Source organism: Coregonus lavaretus, assembly GCF_964263955.1.
Source record: "Coregonus lavaretus genome assembly, chromosome: 10".
In the NCBI taxonomy this organism is placed as follows: Eukaryota; Metazoa; Chordata; class Actinopteri; order Salmoniformes; family Salmonidae; genus Coregonus; species Coregonus lavaretus.
This window is the reverse complement of record NC_139997.1, coordinates 50,004,835-50,021,081: the sequence shown is the minus strand read 5'-3', so window position 1 is coordinate 50,021,081 and position 16,247 is coordinate 50,004,835. Positions and strand designations below refer to the sequence as shown.

Below are 16,247 nucleotides of genomic sequence, written 5' to 3'. Positions count from 1 at the left end.
CCCCCCCGAGCCAATAGGACCGCCATTATCAACTCTGTTCTCTGTCCTGTCCCCCGGGCACTTTCACGACCAGACTTTGCAACATAGTATTTTTAAACGATCCAAAACCGAGAGACATTTGACAAGGCAAATCACTGGGAATGAACTTCCTAAGCAACAGTAAAGGATTGTTAATTTTGACCAAATCATTGAAGTGTTATGATAAGCATATTGCAGCGTGAAACCTTCCTTTAGCTTATTACATGTAAAAAAAAAAAAAAAAAAACGTTTTTACTTTCAGACAAATGTATAAATCGGGAAACAAAAATCGCCCATTACAATATTTTTCACACAATAATACATGCATCAATCAGTGCACCTTTTACATAGTAATACATACATCAATCAATATAACGCAGTTGAAAACATTGGTTCTGTCCATTGAAATGTAAGCGTTAAAAAAATTGCACCCTATTCCCTACACAGTGCACTACTTTTGACCAGGGGCAGCCTAGGTTACTGTTCTGAACAGATTCCCCTTTCTTTCCTTTGCAGTGTAGGGCTGTATACATTGAGTGTAAAATGGAACGTTATTGTACTCCTCTGTGTTGTCTTTCCCTTGCAGAGTATGGGCGCTTCGAGGCCAAAATCCATGATCTGCGGGAACAGATGATGAACCACAGCATGAGCTCTGGGTCCGGATCCCTCCGAACCAATCAGAAACGTTCCCTTTACGTCAGGTGGGTCTCTTTTGGACTGTCATCCCAAATAGATAGCATTTACCGTAATAATTCTATAATAGTATGTCTCCCTCTGTTACTATTACAGGGCACAGTTTGACTATGAGAAGGCCAAAGACAGTGGCCTCCCGAGCCAAGGCCTCAGCTTCAGGTACGGGGACATCCTCCACGTCATCAACGCCTCAGACGATGAATGGTGGCAGGCCCGGAGGGTGACCCCCGATGGGGACAGCGAGGAGATGGGGGTCATCCCCAGTAAGAGGAGGTTAGTGGTGGATGTGCTAAACTAAACTGTAACGTGGTTGACCAAAAGGCTAGCTTCTGATCCGGGGGGACAGTGGACTTTTTACGTCCCTACCTGTTCGCAAATTTGCTTGAGAGATGCTGAAAGAAAATTCTTCAATCCTGTTCCCACAACAACATTAACATTTGGTGTATCATTTTACTGCAATAAAAACTTAATTCTACACAAGCTATACTGAACAAAAATATAAACACAACATGCAACAATTTTATAGATTTGATTAAGTTACAGTTAATAAGGAAATCAGTCAATTGAAATAAATTAGGCCCTAATCTATGGATTTCTCGACTGCTAATACAGATATGCACCTGTTGGTCACAGATACCTTTTTAAAAAAAGGTAGGAGTGTGGATCAGAAAACCCGTCAGTATCTGGTGTGACCACCATTTGCCTCATGCAGCGCAACAGGTCCTTTGCGTAGAGTTTGTAACGGTATTTTTAGAGAGGGGTAAAGATAAAGCTTTTTGTTCGGGCGCCAGGCAGGTATTAACCCTGCCGAAAGGAAAAGAGTAGGATACCGCTACCAGACACACACACACACACACATCAGCAGAAGAGACTGCCTAGAGTGTAGCCTGTTTGCCAGATACTGTAGCCAGTGGCGAGAAAGTATAAGACACACCATTTAAAACACACGTTACAGCACAGGGGTAACCCAACCAATAATACCTTGTACAAGAATAATAGTAGAGCAAATCAAATGCAACTTCATAGAAACAATTGACAAAAAAGAACCCAGTCATAAACCTTAGAGAATTTGCAATATTCTGTATTACCTCCCAGTGGAAATGTCAATAGTCCCACACAAAATCAATACTGTTCAAACAATAATAAATAATAAAACAAACTCACGCAACCTCCCTTTAACTAAAAAGTCAAACAGTCCTACAGTGCATTTATTAGTTCACCAAAGGCACTGAACATGAAAGGGAACGCAGCACAAAGCGATACATTATTTCAGTGTAAAGAGCTGAAGGAGATCAAGAGAGATGGGTTCAGCTGTTGCATCCAGGCTTGAATGTGTGTGTGTTTGTCCGACACAATCCTTGGTTGTTTGTTTGACAAAAGCTTGCAACAATGTTGCTAGTAATCAATGAGATCAGCTCAGCTGGTAGAGCACGGCGCTTGTAACGCCAAGGTAGTGGGTTCGATCCCCGGGACCACCCATACACAAGAAATTTATGCACGCATAACTGTAAGTCGCTTTGGAAAAAAGCGTCTGCTAGATGGCATATTATTATTATTATTATTATTATTATTATTATTAAAGGATAGAACGGTTCCAACTCGTCAGGAGTAGCGCGATAACAAAGGCGATCAAACGTACAGTGAGGGAAAAAAGTATTTGATCCCCTGCTGATTTTGTACGTTTGCCCACTGACAAAGAAATGATCAGTCTATAATTTTAATGGTAGGTTTATTTGAACAGTGAGAGACAGAATAACAACAAAAAAATCCAGAAAAACGCATGTCAAAAATGTTATAAATTGATTTGCATTTTAATGAGGGAAATAAGTATTTGACCCCCTCTCAATCAGAAAGATTTCTGGCTCCCAGGTGTCTTTTATACACACTCTTAAAGGGAGTACTCCTAATCTCAGCTTGTTACCTGTATAAAAGACACTTGTCCACAGAAGCAATCAATCAGATTCCAAACTCTCCACCATGGCCAAGACCAAAGAGCTCTCCAAGGATGTCAGGGACAAGATTGTAGACCTACACGAGGCTGGAATGGGCTACAAGACCATCGCCAAGCAGCTTGGTGAGAAGGTGACAACAGTTGATGCGATTATTCGCAAATGGAAGAAACACAAAATAACTGTCAATCTCACTCTGCCTGGGGCTCCATGCAAGATCTCACCTCGTGGAGTTGCAATGATCAAGAGAACCATGAAGAATCAGCCCAGAACTACACAGGAGGATCTTGTCAATGATCTCAAGGCAGCTGGGACCATAGTCACCAAGAAAACAATTGGTAACACACTACACCGCGAAGGACTGAAATCCTGCAGCGCCCGCAAGGTCCCCCTGCTCAAGAAAGCACATATACAGGGCCGTCTGAAGTTTGCTAATGAACATCTGAATGATTTCAAAGGAGAACTGGGTGAAAGTGTTGTGGTCAGATGAGACCAAAATCGAGCTCTTTGGCATCAACTCAACTCACCGTGTTTAGAGGAGGAGGAATGCTGCCTATGACCCCAAGAACACCATCCCCACCGTCAAACATGGAGGTGGAAATATTATGCTTTGGGGGTGTTTTTCTGCTAAGGGGACAGGACAACTTCACTGCATCAAAGGGACGATGGACGGGGCCATGTACCGTCAAATCTTGGGTGAGAACCTCCTTCCCTCAGTCAGGGCATTGAAAAGGGGTCATGGATGGGTATTCCAGCATGACAATGATCCAAAACACACGGCCAAGGCAACAAAGGAGTGGCTCAAGAAGAAGCACATTAAGGTCCTGGAGTGGCCTAGCCAGTCTCCAGACCTTAATCCCATAGAAAATCTGTGGAGGGAGCTGAAGGTTCGAGTTGCCAAACGTCAGCCTTAGTGACTTGGAGAAGATCTGCAAAGAGGAGTGGAACAAAATCCCTCCTGAGATGTGTGCAAACCTGGTGGCCAACTACAAGAAACGTCTGACCTATGTGATTGCCAACAAGGGTTTTGCCACCAATTACTAAGTCATGTTTTGCAGAGGGGTCAAATACTTATTTCCCTCATTGAAATGCAAATCAATTTATAACATTTTTGACATGCATTTTTCTGGATTTTTTTGGTTGTTATTCTGTCTCTCACTGTTCAAATAAACCTACCATTAAAAGTATAGACTGATCATGTCTTTGTCAGTGGGCAAACATACAAAATCAGCAGGGGATCACATACTTTTTTCCCTTACTGTAGAACTTTTATAAACTAAGCGCGCTGAAACTACACAAGATTTCTGCAGAGCTGCACACGCAGTCAAAACTGACGCGCAAACCGAGAGCTCCTACACACAGCCAGAAGAGCCATCTTTATTTCCTCTTTCCTGACTGCCTCTGCACTCTTAAAGTGGCAGTGCACAGTGAAGAAAGTGAAAGGATTTCGCCACAAGTTGATCAGGCTGTTGATTGTGGCCTGTGAAATGTTGTCCCACTCCTCTTCAATGGCTTTGCGAAGTTGCTGGATATTGGTGGCAACTGGAACACGCTGTCTTACACGTCGATCCAGAGCATACCAAACAAGCTCAATGAGTGACATGTCTGGTGAGTATGCAGGCCATGGAAGAACTGGGACATTTTCAGCTTCCAGGAATTGTGTACAGATCCTTGCGACATGGGGCCATGCATTATCATGCTGAAACATGAGGTGATGGCGGCGGATGAATGGCATAACAATGGGCCTCAGGATCTCGTCACGGTATCTCTGTGCATTAAAATTGCCATTGATAAAATGCAATTGTGTTTGTTGTCTGTAGCTTATGCCTGCCCATACCATAACCCCACCGCCACCATGGGGCACTCTGTTCACAATGTTGACATCAGCAAACTGCTCGCCCACACAACGCCATACGTGTGGTCTGCGGTTGTGAGGCCGGTTGGACGAACTGCCAAATTCTCTAAAACGACGTTGGAGGCGGCTTATGATAGAGGAATGAACATTAAATTCTCTGGCAACAGCTCTTGTGGACATTCCTGCAATCAGCATGCCAATTGCATGGTCCCTCAAAACATGATACTTCTGTGGCATTGTATTGTGTGCCAAAACTGCACATTTTAGAGCAGCCTTTTATTGTCCCCAGCACAAGGTGCACCTGTGTAATGATCATGCGGTTTACTCAGCTTTTTGATATGCCACACGTGTCAGGTGGATGGATTAGCTTGGCAATGGAGAAATGCTCACTAACATGGATGTAAACAAATTTGCGCACAACATTTGAGAGAAATAAGCTTTTTGTACGTATGGAACATTTCTGGGATCTTTTATTTCAGCTAATGAAACATAGGACCAACACTTTACATGTTGCGTTTTTATTTTTGTTCAGTGTAGCTCTTTTATTACAAAGCCTAGCTGAGAAAAGAACACAAGGCTGAATAGAGATATATTGGTATATAATGTGAGATTATATAGGCCTACAGTCTCCAGGCCTAAAGCATTCAGTTACCAGTCCATTTATCTAAAGTTCAAAGGTGTGATAGGTGTGGTAGGCTCAGAAGCTCCTCTGCCTATATGCAAACAACGTGCTGCGTGTAGGGCCCCCAACCATGGGGGGGGGGAGTGAGTCAGGATCTCAACTTACTGTTAAGATAGCATAGTAAAATACACAACCTGCAATTTGGAAGTTTAGCACATCAGCAGTTTTCCTCTTGTCAGTCACTGACAGTCAATCAATTAGCCAATGTCAGCTAACATTTTATAGATTGCTAGGTAAGTTAGTCTAGCCAGCTATCTAAACCTTGTAGGAACCAGCTATCTAAACCTTGTAGTAACCAGCAGCCCTGACCTCCATATGAACATGGCAAAAGTCATGGCAAAATGTGTAGAACTGCTGGGACTAAGCTTTAAAACTGCAACATTTTCTCTCTGCCCCATGGAAGAATTTGAGGTGCTTCTGGGTAGAGTGAGTGAAGCCACACAAAAATTACAAGCAAATCAATTGCGGCAGAGTGCATTGGAGAATTGGAAAATCCACTCTAGTATGACTTTTTTTGTCCATGTGTCTTTCATTCCACTGGCAGGGTTGAGAGGAAGGAACGAGCACGTCTAAAGACAGTGAAGTTCAATGCCAAACCTGGAATCGATTCAAAAGGGGTAAGTGCTAAGATCTTATACTAAGGACTGGAAAGCCAACTAAACTTTCGAAGACATTTTACAAAATGGAAATGGTCGTAAACCTATATATCATATGAAGTAGAAAAAGTAGCCTCTAAACGTAGTTTTTATCTAAATTGATGTGAAATTAATCAGATTTCCCCTCACATTAGGAGAGGTTGTGAAAGTCATTTATGGCCATCTATAGTATTAGCCCGAGGTCTCTCTGCCTGAGTGGAAAAGACATCAACACATCTCTACAGGCTGCCCCCTCTCCCCTGACAGCTTTCCCTCACAGCCCTGACCCTAAATAAACATTGCACATTAGATATATATATATTTCTTAATGAAGCATTAGAGGCTATTCTTTTCATTTCATGTCCTGAAACTGCCCAGCCTCTGCAGAAGCAGAATCCAAATCACCATACTTCGTACTCTTTGTCCAGTTTGGCCATGTTCATCAATGTTTTTGCCTACCTATGTTACAAGTAAAGAGCAGATTTTGTGTTGTATTTGCTGTCTTCTTATTAAAAAGGGTTCCAATAGGTTTTGGAGGGTTAGGCCATACAAATATATTTATTTCTCAAAAATACAATTAAAATTGAAAAAATTGAAAAGTTGTACTGACAAATTGCACGGTTTTAGCAGAAATAATGTCCTCAAGCTTCCAGTAAGGAGATACACAACTTCCTCTTAGATTATGGCTGAACTATACCTCGTTTAGCCTCCCAAAGAGGCTAAAATATCTTGATTTGATCGCTAGGTGTTGAACTAAGGTCGATATACGTGTATTTGAACAAGAAGGTCCACTTTTTTTATTTATTTTATTTGCTTGCGTGCCTCACTTTTCAAAAAAATTAATCTGTTTAACATTTAATTACATTTGTATGGCCTTAGGGTATACCCATAACCCTTTTAATCTGAATAAGCTTGATATGTCTGTTGGGCAAGTATCCATGGCAATGTCATAACCAGCTCTGAATGTGTTGGTCTTGTAAAGCAGACTTTTGAAACATGAAATGGTCCCTGTATTTTGATGTGGCTCTGGGCAAACTGTCAGCACCAATGGGCTAAGAAGCAGGATTTCTCCAGCAGTTGTGTCAATACAATAATTCCCATACAGTCAGTGACTTGCATAACTGATCAGGTTTAAATCCCTAAGGGGGTGAATACTTATTATAGGCTGTATGCATTGTTTACAGCATATTCTTTACAGCTATGATTAATAGCAATAGGACACTCTAAGTGTGCGTCCCAAAATACATCCTATTCCTTATAAAGTGCACTACTTTTGACCAGAGCCCTATGGGCCCTGGTCAAAAGTAGTGCATTATAGGAGAATAGGGTGCCATTTGGGACAGCCTTAATTACATGAGATGAGGCTTGTTTGGTGTGTAATATCACGATTTGTAGAAATAGTACATATTCTGAGCACACATTGCAGTAGTAGCATTGCTGTATCCTTCTCAATTGTAAATTAATACGATAATTAGTCTGTCACAGATGTTACATATGTGCCAGTATGTCAATCCTTATGATAACCCTGTGTAAGAATCACAACCACTGTGATACAACTTACATCTCACTACTTGATACAATTCTCAACTTTTATGCACACCTTAATCCACCCATTGGACACACTTATTTCAGCTGACAGTTACATTTTACATTTTAGTAATTTAGCAGACGCTCTTATCCAGAGCGACTTACAAGAGCAATTACGGTTAAGTGCCTTGCTCAAGGGCACATCGACAGATTTTTCACCTAGTCGGCTCGGGGATTAGAACCAGTGACCTTTCGGTTACTGGCACAACGCTCTTAACCACTAAGCTACCTGCCGCCCAGTTAGAGCCAAATGTATCAAACACGTGCAGTTGAGGCTATTATTGAACCAGTTGCGGTGATCATTGCTGGTTTAAAGATTATACCTTTTAGAATGGATTTATGAAGCACATGTATGCAAATGAATATCCGCTGCAGAGAAACACCACAACTGCAATTCCTTCACTCTGCTCCACGTCACCTCCTAGGTTCTCAAACAGCACTACGCACAACTTCTCTCCTTTAAGAATATTTTTTGTAATTAGAGACACACAAACTTTTGATCAATCTGACCCCTTTGTGTCATAATTCTTTGTATGTTTGTTCATTTAGGATTTTATATCTTCACAAGCATATCTAAATATATAGTTTTAGGCAACAATGACATCATTTTAGCTCCTAGAACTCCCAACAACCATGGCATGGGATCTCATCCCTCCACCTCCCAAAGTTTTACCCTGCATGATTGTTGGAGAATCATTTGTCACAGCCATGTTCCTTATTTCATAGCATGATCCTGGTAACGTGTTTGCTGCATGGCATACCACATATCAGCATTTATGTGTGTGTTCTTTTCAACACCTGTTCTGTTATTTCGTTTTATTTTCAAGTGTTTGAGAATGTCTCGGGTGCAATTATGGCACATGATGTAAATGATGGCAAATATTACTGTGTAATTATTCTCTATCACAAGTTGAGTCATTTTGACAGTGTTATTGTCAAACCGCGTCTTTTGTTATTACAAATCAAATTTGTAAAACAAAATGAGAGATTTGTGAAATGTCTTGATTAATTCATGGAATCTTTTCTTTGCTGAATCAACAACATTCAAAATGATTAGGTTATTATAATTAAACCCTGCTTTGAGGGATGAATCAGCTAGTGTAACGTCAGTACTGTAATGTCAGTTATGTAGAACATTTTTGGTGACCACGCCATCAATTCTTCATGTCCCACATATTGCAACTAGTTGGTTTGTCAGCATGAATGTGACAACAATTAGAGCTCCCTGTTTGCCCCACCCCATGCTTTCTTTCCTCCACAGTCATTCAATGACAAGCGTAAAAAGAACCTCATCTTTACACGAAAGTTCCCATTCTACAAGAACGAGCTGGGTGAGCAGGATGACAGTGATTCTGAACGTAAGTACTGTAGGTACACACACTGACACAGGTACACATAGGTGATACATAGGTGCGTTGTCGAGACGTGTGCAGTCCCCCCTCCTATCTTTTTTTGTCTATCTTTTGGGCTCTGGTGGAGTGATGGCATCTGGAAGCTCAGGTCAGGATCAGCCTGTGTCAAGCACTGAGCAGTCACCAGTGATTCCTCAAAACTTCCCCCAGGGCTCATCTATCATATTCCCCCCTTATCTGATATGACCTAAAAATATATCTGATATGACCCCCAAAAAAATACATACACATACGTATTTTTAATAACAGCATGTGAGGATTACAGAAAGGGGTGATATAAGAGAACCGAAACTGTACTGGTGCTGAGCTAGTTAGGACCGGTTTTGGATGGTCGTCTGGTGTCTGCACAGTGTCTGAACTGAGACAGATGATCTGAGCTGGACTAACCAATCTTGCCTTTCAGGATTTCACAGTTTCACCTCTTTAATGCCTCTTACCTCTTCCTTCCTCCTTTCCGGCTATCCTTGCCCCCTCTCCTTGTCTTTGCTCTCTTGGGACGGCCATGTAGGACATCCCAGGAATAGGTGACGACGGGTATGGGACAAAGACGCTGAGTAAGTTGGTTTAGGAATGGTCCTGTCTGTACAGTCAAACAAAACATTTCCCGTTTGGGTTTGTTTCCTCCCTCTTTATTTTTTCGCTACCTTATTAATTATTTTTGATAGCCTGTTTGCATGCTGCAGTATCACGACTCAGTTTGGGTCCTGATTGTATTGATTTCTGTGACCTCCTAACATTAAGATTGTTTGCATGACACAAAAAAGAAAGACAGAAAAAAAGTGTTTAAGTCTGGAAATAAATGTACTTTCTTTTTACGCAACTTGTCTGTTTATGGTAAATCTCTCTCTTTCTATAACAGACTGGTGTTATCTGTTTGGATGTACACTGGTCATCTGAATGTGATCAGCTCTTTTTAGGCTGGCATGCTAAGGGGTTCTTACTGTCAATGCTGTGTATACTTTTTTAATTATCTCATATATAGTACATTTTGAATGTTTGAATGTTCCTCCATGGAATGAGTTTGACACCCCTGCTCTATGTTGATGCATTGTTGAATCCCATGAAAAGAAAGAGGTACAAAGTGGAAAACTGCTCGTCTCCCATTTCTTTGGTATCACAACTTTTTATTTTACTGCAACAATAATGGACACCCACCTTTTTAACGTTTGCTTTCTCCTCTTTTTTTATATAACTATTATAGATTATTATAGATGTTATGTTGAGTCCAAATCCCGGGATCAGAGTAGAAATGGATGCAGAACAAAATCATGTTGGTACTGTCTTGAGTTTCATATGAAATAAAAAAGCAACAATAATGTGAAGTGGATTTACACTTTATAATTACAATAAAACTATGGCTAGTATGGGGGGAATTTTGAGGTGGCCATGTTTTGCGCGTACTAACCAATTAACTTAACATGCCATCTCAAAGAAGCACCAATTAAATACAACTGAGTTACCAGATAACAGTTCATTTAGGTTTTATAGGTGTTATGCTGAAGCTTTGAAACTCAAGCAGGGCACTTGGTGTGGTATAGTACAAGGTTAAATGAATCATGACAAATCGTTTTTTTTAGGTTTTGAGACAAGCACACAAAGTGATCATCCTCCTGAGAGCTATAGTCATGACCTAAATTAAATTAGGCCTATATTGACAATCTTTTGACTAGAGAAACTGATTTGCCGTCATATTATTGAAGTGTATGGACAAGTAGTACAGTGAAGCGACCAATATCACAATTGTCATAACTTGACTGATGGTCAAGGGTTCCTTTTGAGGTCCATATGGCAGTCCCTACCAGCTGTAGGTTGATTATCCACTCAGTCCACTCAATTGTGGCCACAGCTCTTAATGGAAAGGCATCCACTGGTCGCAACTGCAGACGACAGAAAAGGACCTCAGTTTGTTGGTTTGGGATAAAATGCATACAGTGGGGGAAAAAAGTATTTAGTCAGCCACCAATTGTGCAAGTTCTCCCACTTAAAAAGATGAGAGAGGCCTGTAATTTTCATCATAGGTACACGTCAACTATGACAGACAAAATGAGGAAAAAAAATCCTGAAAATCACATTGTAGGATTTTTAATGAATTTATTTGCAAATTATGGTGGAAAATAAGTATTTGGTCACCTACAAACAAGCAAGATTTCTGGCTCTCACAGACCTGTAACTTCTTCTTTAAGAGGCTCCTCTGTCCTCCACTCGTTACCTGTATTAATGGCACCTGTTTGAACTTGTTATCAGTATAAAAGACACCTGTCCACAACCTCAAACAGTCACACTCCAAACTCCACTATGGCCAATACCAAAGAGCTGTCAAAGGACACCAGAAACAAAATTGCAGACCTGCACCAGGCTGGGAAGACTGAATCTGCAATAGGTAAGCAGCTTGGTTTGAAGAAATCAACTGTGGGAGCAATTATTAGGAAATGGAAGACATACAAGACCACTGATAATCTCCCTCGATCTGGGGCTCCACGCAAGATCTCACCCCGTGGGGTCAAAATGATCACAAGAACGGTGAGCAAAAATCCCAGAACCACACGGGTGGACCTAGTGAATGACCTGCAGAGAGCTGGGACCAAAGTAACAAAGCCTACCATCAGTAACACACTACGCCGCCAGGGACTCAGATCCTGCAGTGCCAGACGTGTCCCCCTGCTTAAGCCAGTACATGTCCAGGCCCGTCTGAAGTTTGCTAGAGTGCATTTGGATGATCCAGAAGAGGATTGGGAGAATGTCATATGGTCAGATGAAACCAAAATATAACTTTTTGGTAAAAACTCAACTCGTCGTGTTTGGAGGACAAAGAATGCTGAGTTGCATCCAAAGAACACCATACCTACTGTGAAGCATGGGGGTGGAAACATCATGCTTTGGGGCTGTTTTTCTGCAAAGGGACCAGGACGACTGATCCGTGTAAAGGAAAGAATGAATGGGGCCATGTATCGTGAGATTTTGAGTGAAAACCTCCTTCCATCAGCAAGGGCATTGAAGATGAAACGTGGCTGGGTCTTTCAGCATGACAATGATCCCAAACACACCGCCCGGGCAACGAAGGAGTGGCTTCGTAAGAAACATTTCAAGGTCCTGGAGTGGCCTAGCCAGTCTCCAGATCTCAACCCCATAGAAAATCTTTGGAGGGAGTTGAAAGTCCGTGTTGCCCAGCGACAGCCCCAAAACATCACTGCTCTAGAGGAGATCTGCATGGAGGAATGGGCCAAAATACCAGCAACAGTGTGTGAAGACTTACAGAAAACGTTTGACCTGTGTCATTGCCAACAAAGGGTGTATAACAAAGTATTGAGAAACTTTTGTTATTGACCAAATACTTATTTTCCACCATAATTTGCAAATAAATTCATTAATAATCCTACAATGTGATTTTCTGGATTTTTTTTTCTCATTTTGTCTGTCATAGTTGACGTGTACCTATGATGAAAATTACAGGCCTCTCTCATCTTTTTAAGTGGGAGAACTTGCACAATTGGTGGCTGACTAAATACTTTTTTCCCCCACTGTACTTGAAAAGCCTGTTTGCATAGTGCAGCAGAGGAGTTGAACTCCCTTGGCAACAGACAGTCCCAAGCATTATAAACTCTCTCAATCCCTATTTTTAGTATGGCGAAGTCACAATTTACACCAAGAGCGTTTTCATTGCAAGTGTCTAATCACTTCTTTACTCATCCAGATTGACATTTCTCCTGTCGTGGGACACTTGATCAAGAGAATTAGCATGAACATGCATGTAATGTTTGTTTTAGTAACTGTTTTCTGTTTAATAGTACCTATTTTAGTGACTGTTTACTTATTGTTTTATGTCACCAGGGAGTCAAGAGGACATGATTCTCTCTTATGAGCCTGTCATTCGACAAGAGAGTGAGTACTCCAATCTTTCACCAAAGCAGTCCTTGTTTATGCCTCAGCACTTTTTCAGTCAGTGAAACATTAGCCACTTACACATTGTCATGCTATATCCATGTAAGCCCGTGTGTACTAGCGGCAGAAGGTTTTAAAATCCAGATTTAAAACAATTGATGACTTCCTCTAACTCCTGCGGGAAGATTCAGGCAAGATTCAACAAGTTCTTCCATACTAGTTATTTACAGGAAGTAATCACTTGTTGAATCTCTAGACATCGAAACCGTTCTGGCACTAGCATGCATTGGCTTGCTCGGATATAGCGTGAAAATGGATAAGCGGCTATTGTAGTGAAATTGCATGCTCACATTTACTGCAGAGAGTAATGCTAGGGGCACAGTTATAGCCTTGAATGTCTGTAAATGAGTCAATTGACACATTTTATCTTTCAGTTAATTACGCCAGACCCGTCATAATCCTTGGACCAATGAAGGACAGAATCAATGATGACCTGATATCAGAATTCCCTGACAAATTTGGCTCCTGCGTGCCACGTAAGTACATGTACCTTCGCAAGGAAACCAGGGGCCGTATGTATCAAGCTTCTCTGAGTAAGAGCGCTGATTTAGGATCAGTTTTGCCTCTTAGATCAAAATGGATATGATTTCATGGACAGGCAGGACCTGATCCTAGGTCAGCACTCCTACTCTGAAACGATACATGATACTTGATGCTGTCTTAGGGTGGAGACAGTTGCTGCATCAATAATACATTGTGTGATCATGTGCCCTTGTGATTAGCTCTCCCTATAAACAGTAGATAACACCGTTGCCCTGATAAATTCCACTGTGCTGCCAATATACCATTGTGATGGTGGTTTATACCCGTTTCCTTCATTTGTTATGTCGTTATAGTGTTTGATTCATTATTTTTCCTAATTTCTCACCAAAAGGCATTTCATTTCATCCCCTTACATGTTTTGTTGGGTTCTTTATTTTGTATATTACATACTTGGTTAAATTATCCAGAGATGATTTCTTGATGACAATAATAATGTAGGATCTTATTCCCTTCTATTCACGTGCAATTTCATTGAACCACTAAAGGGGAAGTTCAGGATTTTAGAACTTGATGTTAGATGGTTCCTCACACTGAATGTAGTCTATGGGCCAGGAGACACTGTAATCCATGGTTAGGTTTTTCTTGAAACAATTACTACAAACTTCAGCTAACTTTAGCCACAGCTAGCTAACACTCTATTTTATTTAGATTTTTGCATAATTCAGCAGAAGCTATGGCAACAAATCCAAACAAATTTGGATTTAGTTTTTACAGACAACTAGTTTTGGTGTTTTGGTCGTTTGTTGTTTAAAAGCTTTATGACTGTTGTAGACCAGTATGAAAGATAGTGTGACCATACTACTAAGTTCAAAGGTTCGTGGACAGTAGTGTTTCTGGCTTAAAGGGGCATTTTACTCTAAAACCACTTTTCACACATTTCTCGTCTGTACACCATTAATATGGTCTCACAATCCAATTATTTTGCACTTTCAAGCCTCATGGCTGTCCTAATAGCAGGCCTGTGATTAATTCCTGGAAAAGTTGTGGATCTTTTTTGCTCCTGTTTGATTTTGGGAATCAGGAGACTGAACGTAATGTAATGAAAGTGATCTTGAAAACGTGAATTTTTGGGACTTTATCAAAAGTGGACTAAACTAAATTGAGTAATGATCCTTTAAATACAGTTTAAAAGTATTACAATAGTATTTAATACTATTGTACATTTTACACCACTGTGTACTTGATATATTTTGTTTGTTTTCATTTACTTATCTTTTTATTCCATCTATTTTTTAAACCAAATAAAGCGGCTAACAGTTCAGGGCAACGAGGTAAGTAAGCCACTTAGTTGCTGGTATACAGAATATATGTAGTGAAAGGTAGTAGAATAAGTTCCACTCTGTCGTAAACATTTGATTCAAAATGTACTTTAGTAGAAGTATTGACATAAAAAAAATATAAAAATGCCTCTCTATACACATTTACCTGGAGATCTACAGATTCACCGTGGGGAATGTGTAGATTTCTGTTATCACTGGTAAATTGATAGATTCCCCGGAAAAACCTACAACATTTTTTACCAGTGCGACAGAGAATCTATAGATTTCCAGGGGAATCTATAGATTTTCCTATTATACACATTTACTGTAACACGTATACCAAAAATTCAGATCGAACAAAAAGCACATTTAGGGCTTGATTCAACCCCTATCGCGGAAGTTCAGCATTTTAGCGCAATTTAAAATGTAAAGGTAATTTCCGATTGAGCCGACATATGCAGCGTTTACCGTAAATACAGTTTCTGCGAACGTGGGAACATTGCCTTTAAATTTTAATTGCGCTAAACTTCCGCGATACGGATTGAATCGACATAACACTTACACTGGGTTTACATTCTATCACTCTGCAAACCCTGCACCCTCCAGATATCAGTGTAGGTGCACTAGTTTTTATGGTTTCAAAACTATCATGTTATTTTGAAATGTTTTATTCTAACAGTGCACAATTAATTAGTTTGTTTACACACACAAACAGGCAGTTGTGTTTATGTATCTACAATCAAATCAAATTGTATTGGTCACATACACGTGTTTAACAGATGTTATTGCGGGTGTAGCGAAATGCTCACACTGTGCATACCTTTGTAACTATCTTGTAGATAAAAAGGTATTAGGGTCACTTGTTGTAAAGTGGGACCATACTAACAAATGACATTAAAGCTAGAATCCTTAGTTGCTACAGCCATTTGTGGACTTATAAATTAATGATCTAAACCCATTGATTCTTGAAGAATATAACTTATAAATGCCTCATGAGCTTAGTTCAACTGTCGTAACCCATCAGAACCCAAAAAATACGCTTGTTTCAATGCAATGTTTGTAAACAATGTAAATGTAAACAAACATTATATAGCCTCAAAACATGGTTAAAACTATATATTTTTTATATCATGGATGGTCAGTCCTTGCATACATAGCTCTGACTGTGAATTTGAAAGGGGTTACATTTCTCCAGGCCATCCCTCAGCTTTCTACCAAAACAGAGGCGGGGTGACCGCTTTATTGTTTCAATTAAGGACTATCTTTAAATGTCGCCTTGCGATCAACATTTTTCTCCTGATTGTTTAAAGACCTTGATTTCAAAGTGTTGAATAACGTTTGTGTGTTTCCTAACAAATAGATAACGTTTTATTTTAAATGTCAGGTAGCCTAGTGGTTAAGAGCGTTGGGCCAGTAACCGAAAGGTTGCTGGTTTGAATCCCCAAGCCAGCTAGGTGAAATATCTGTCGATGTTCCCTTGAGCAAGGCACTTAACCCAATTACTCCTGTAAGTCACTCTGGACAAAATGTATACATTTTTTGTCATCCGATGGACGGTTTGTAGATGCCGTCTGATTTTATTGAGACACATCGACCTATAAATTGGGATTAAATATGTCCTTGACGTTTATCTAGGATGATATTGAATTTGTTTCAAGGACACAATGACTGACTT

The 16,247-nt window shown here is 40.4% G+C and overlaps 1 pseudogene across 1 annotated transcript in view; it reads left to right on the top strand.

Moving 5' to 3' along the window:
* The window catches only part of LOC311136376 (disks large homolog 2-like), a 219,354-nt pseudogene that overhangs the window by 188,326 nt on the left and 14,781 nt on the right, over positions 1 to 16,247 (top strand). The window contains exons 13-18 of the transcript XR_014615442.1: positions 605 to 719; positions 808 to 984; positions 5,742 to 5,814; positions 9,340 to 9,385; positions 12,660 to 12,710; positions 13,145 to 13,246. The product of XR_014615442.1 is annotated as a disks large homolog 2-like (transcript). The remainder of the gene's footprint in view (positions 1 to 604; positions 720 to 807; positions 985 to 5,741; positions 5,815 to 9,339; positions 9,386 to 12,659; positions 12,711 to 13,144; positions 13,247 to 16,247) is intronic.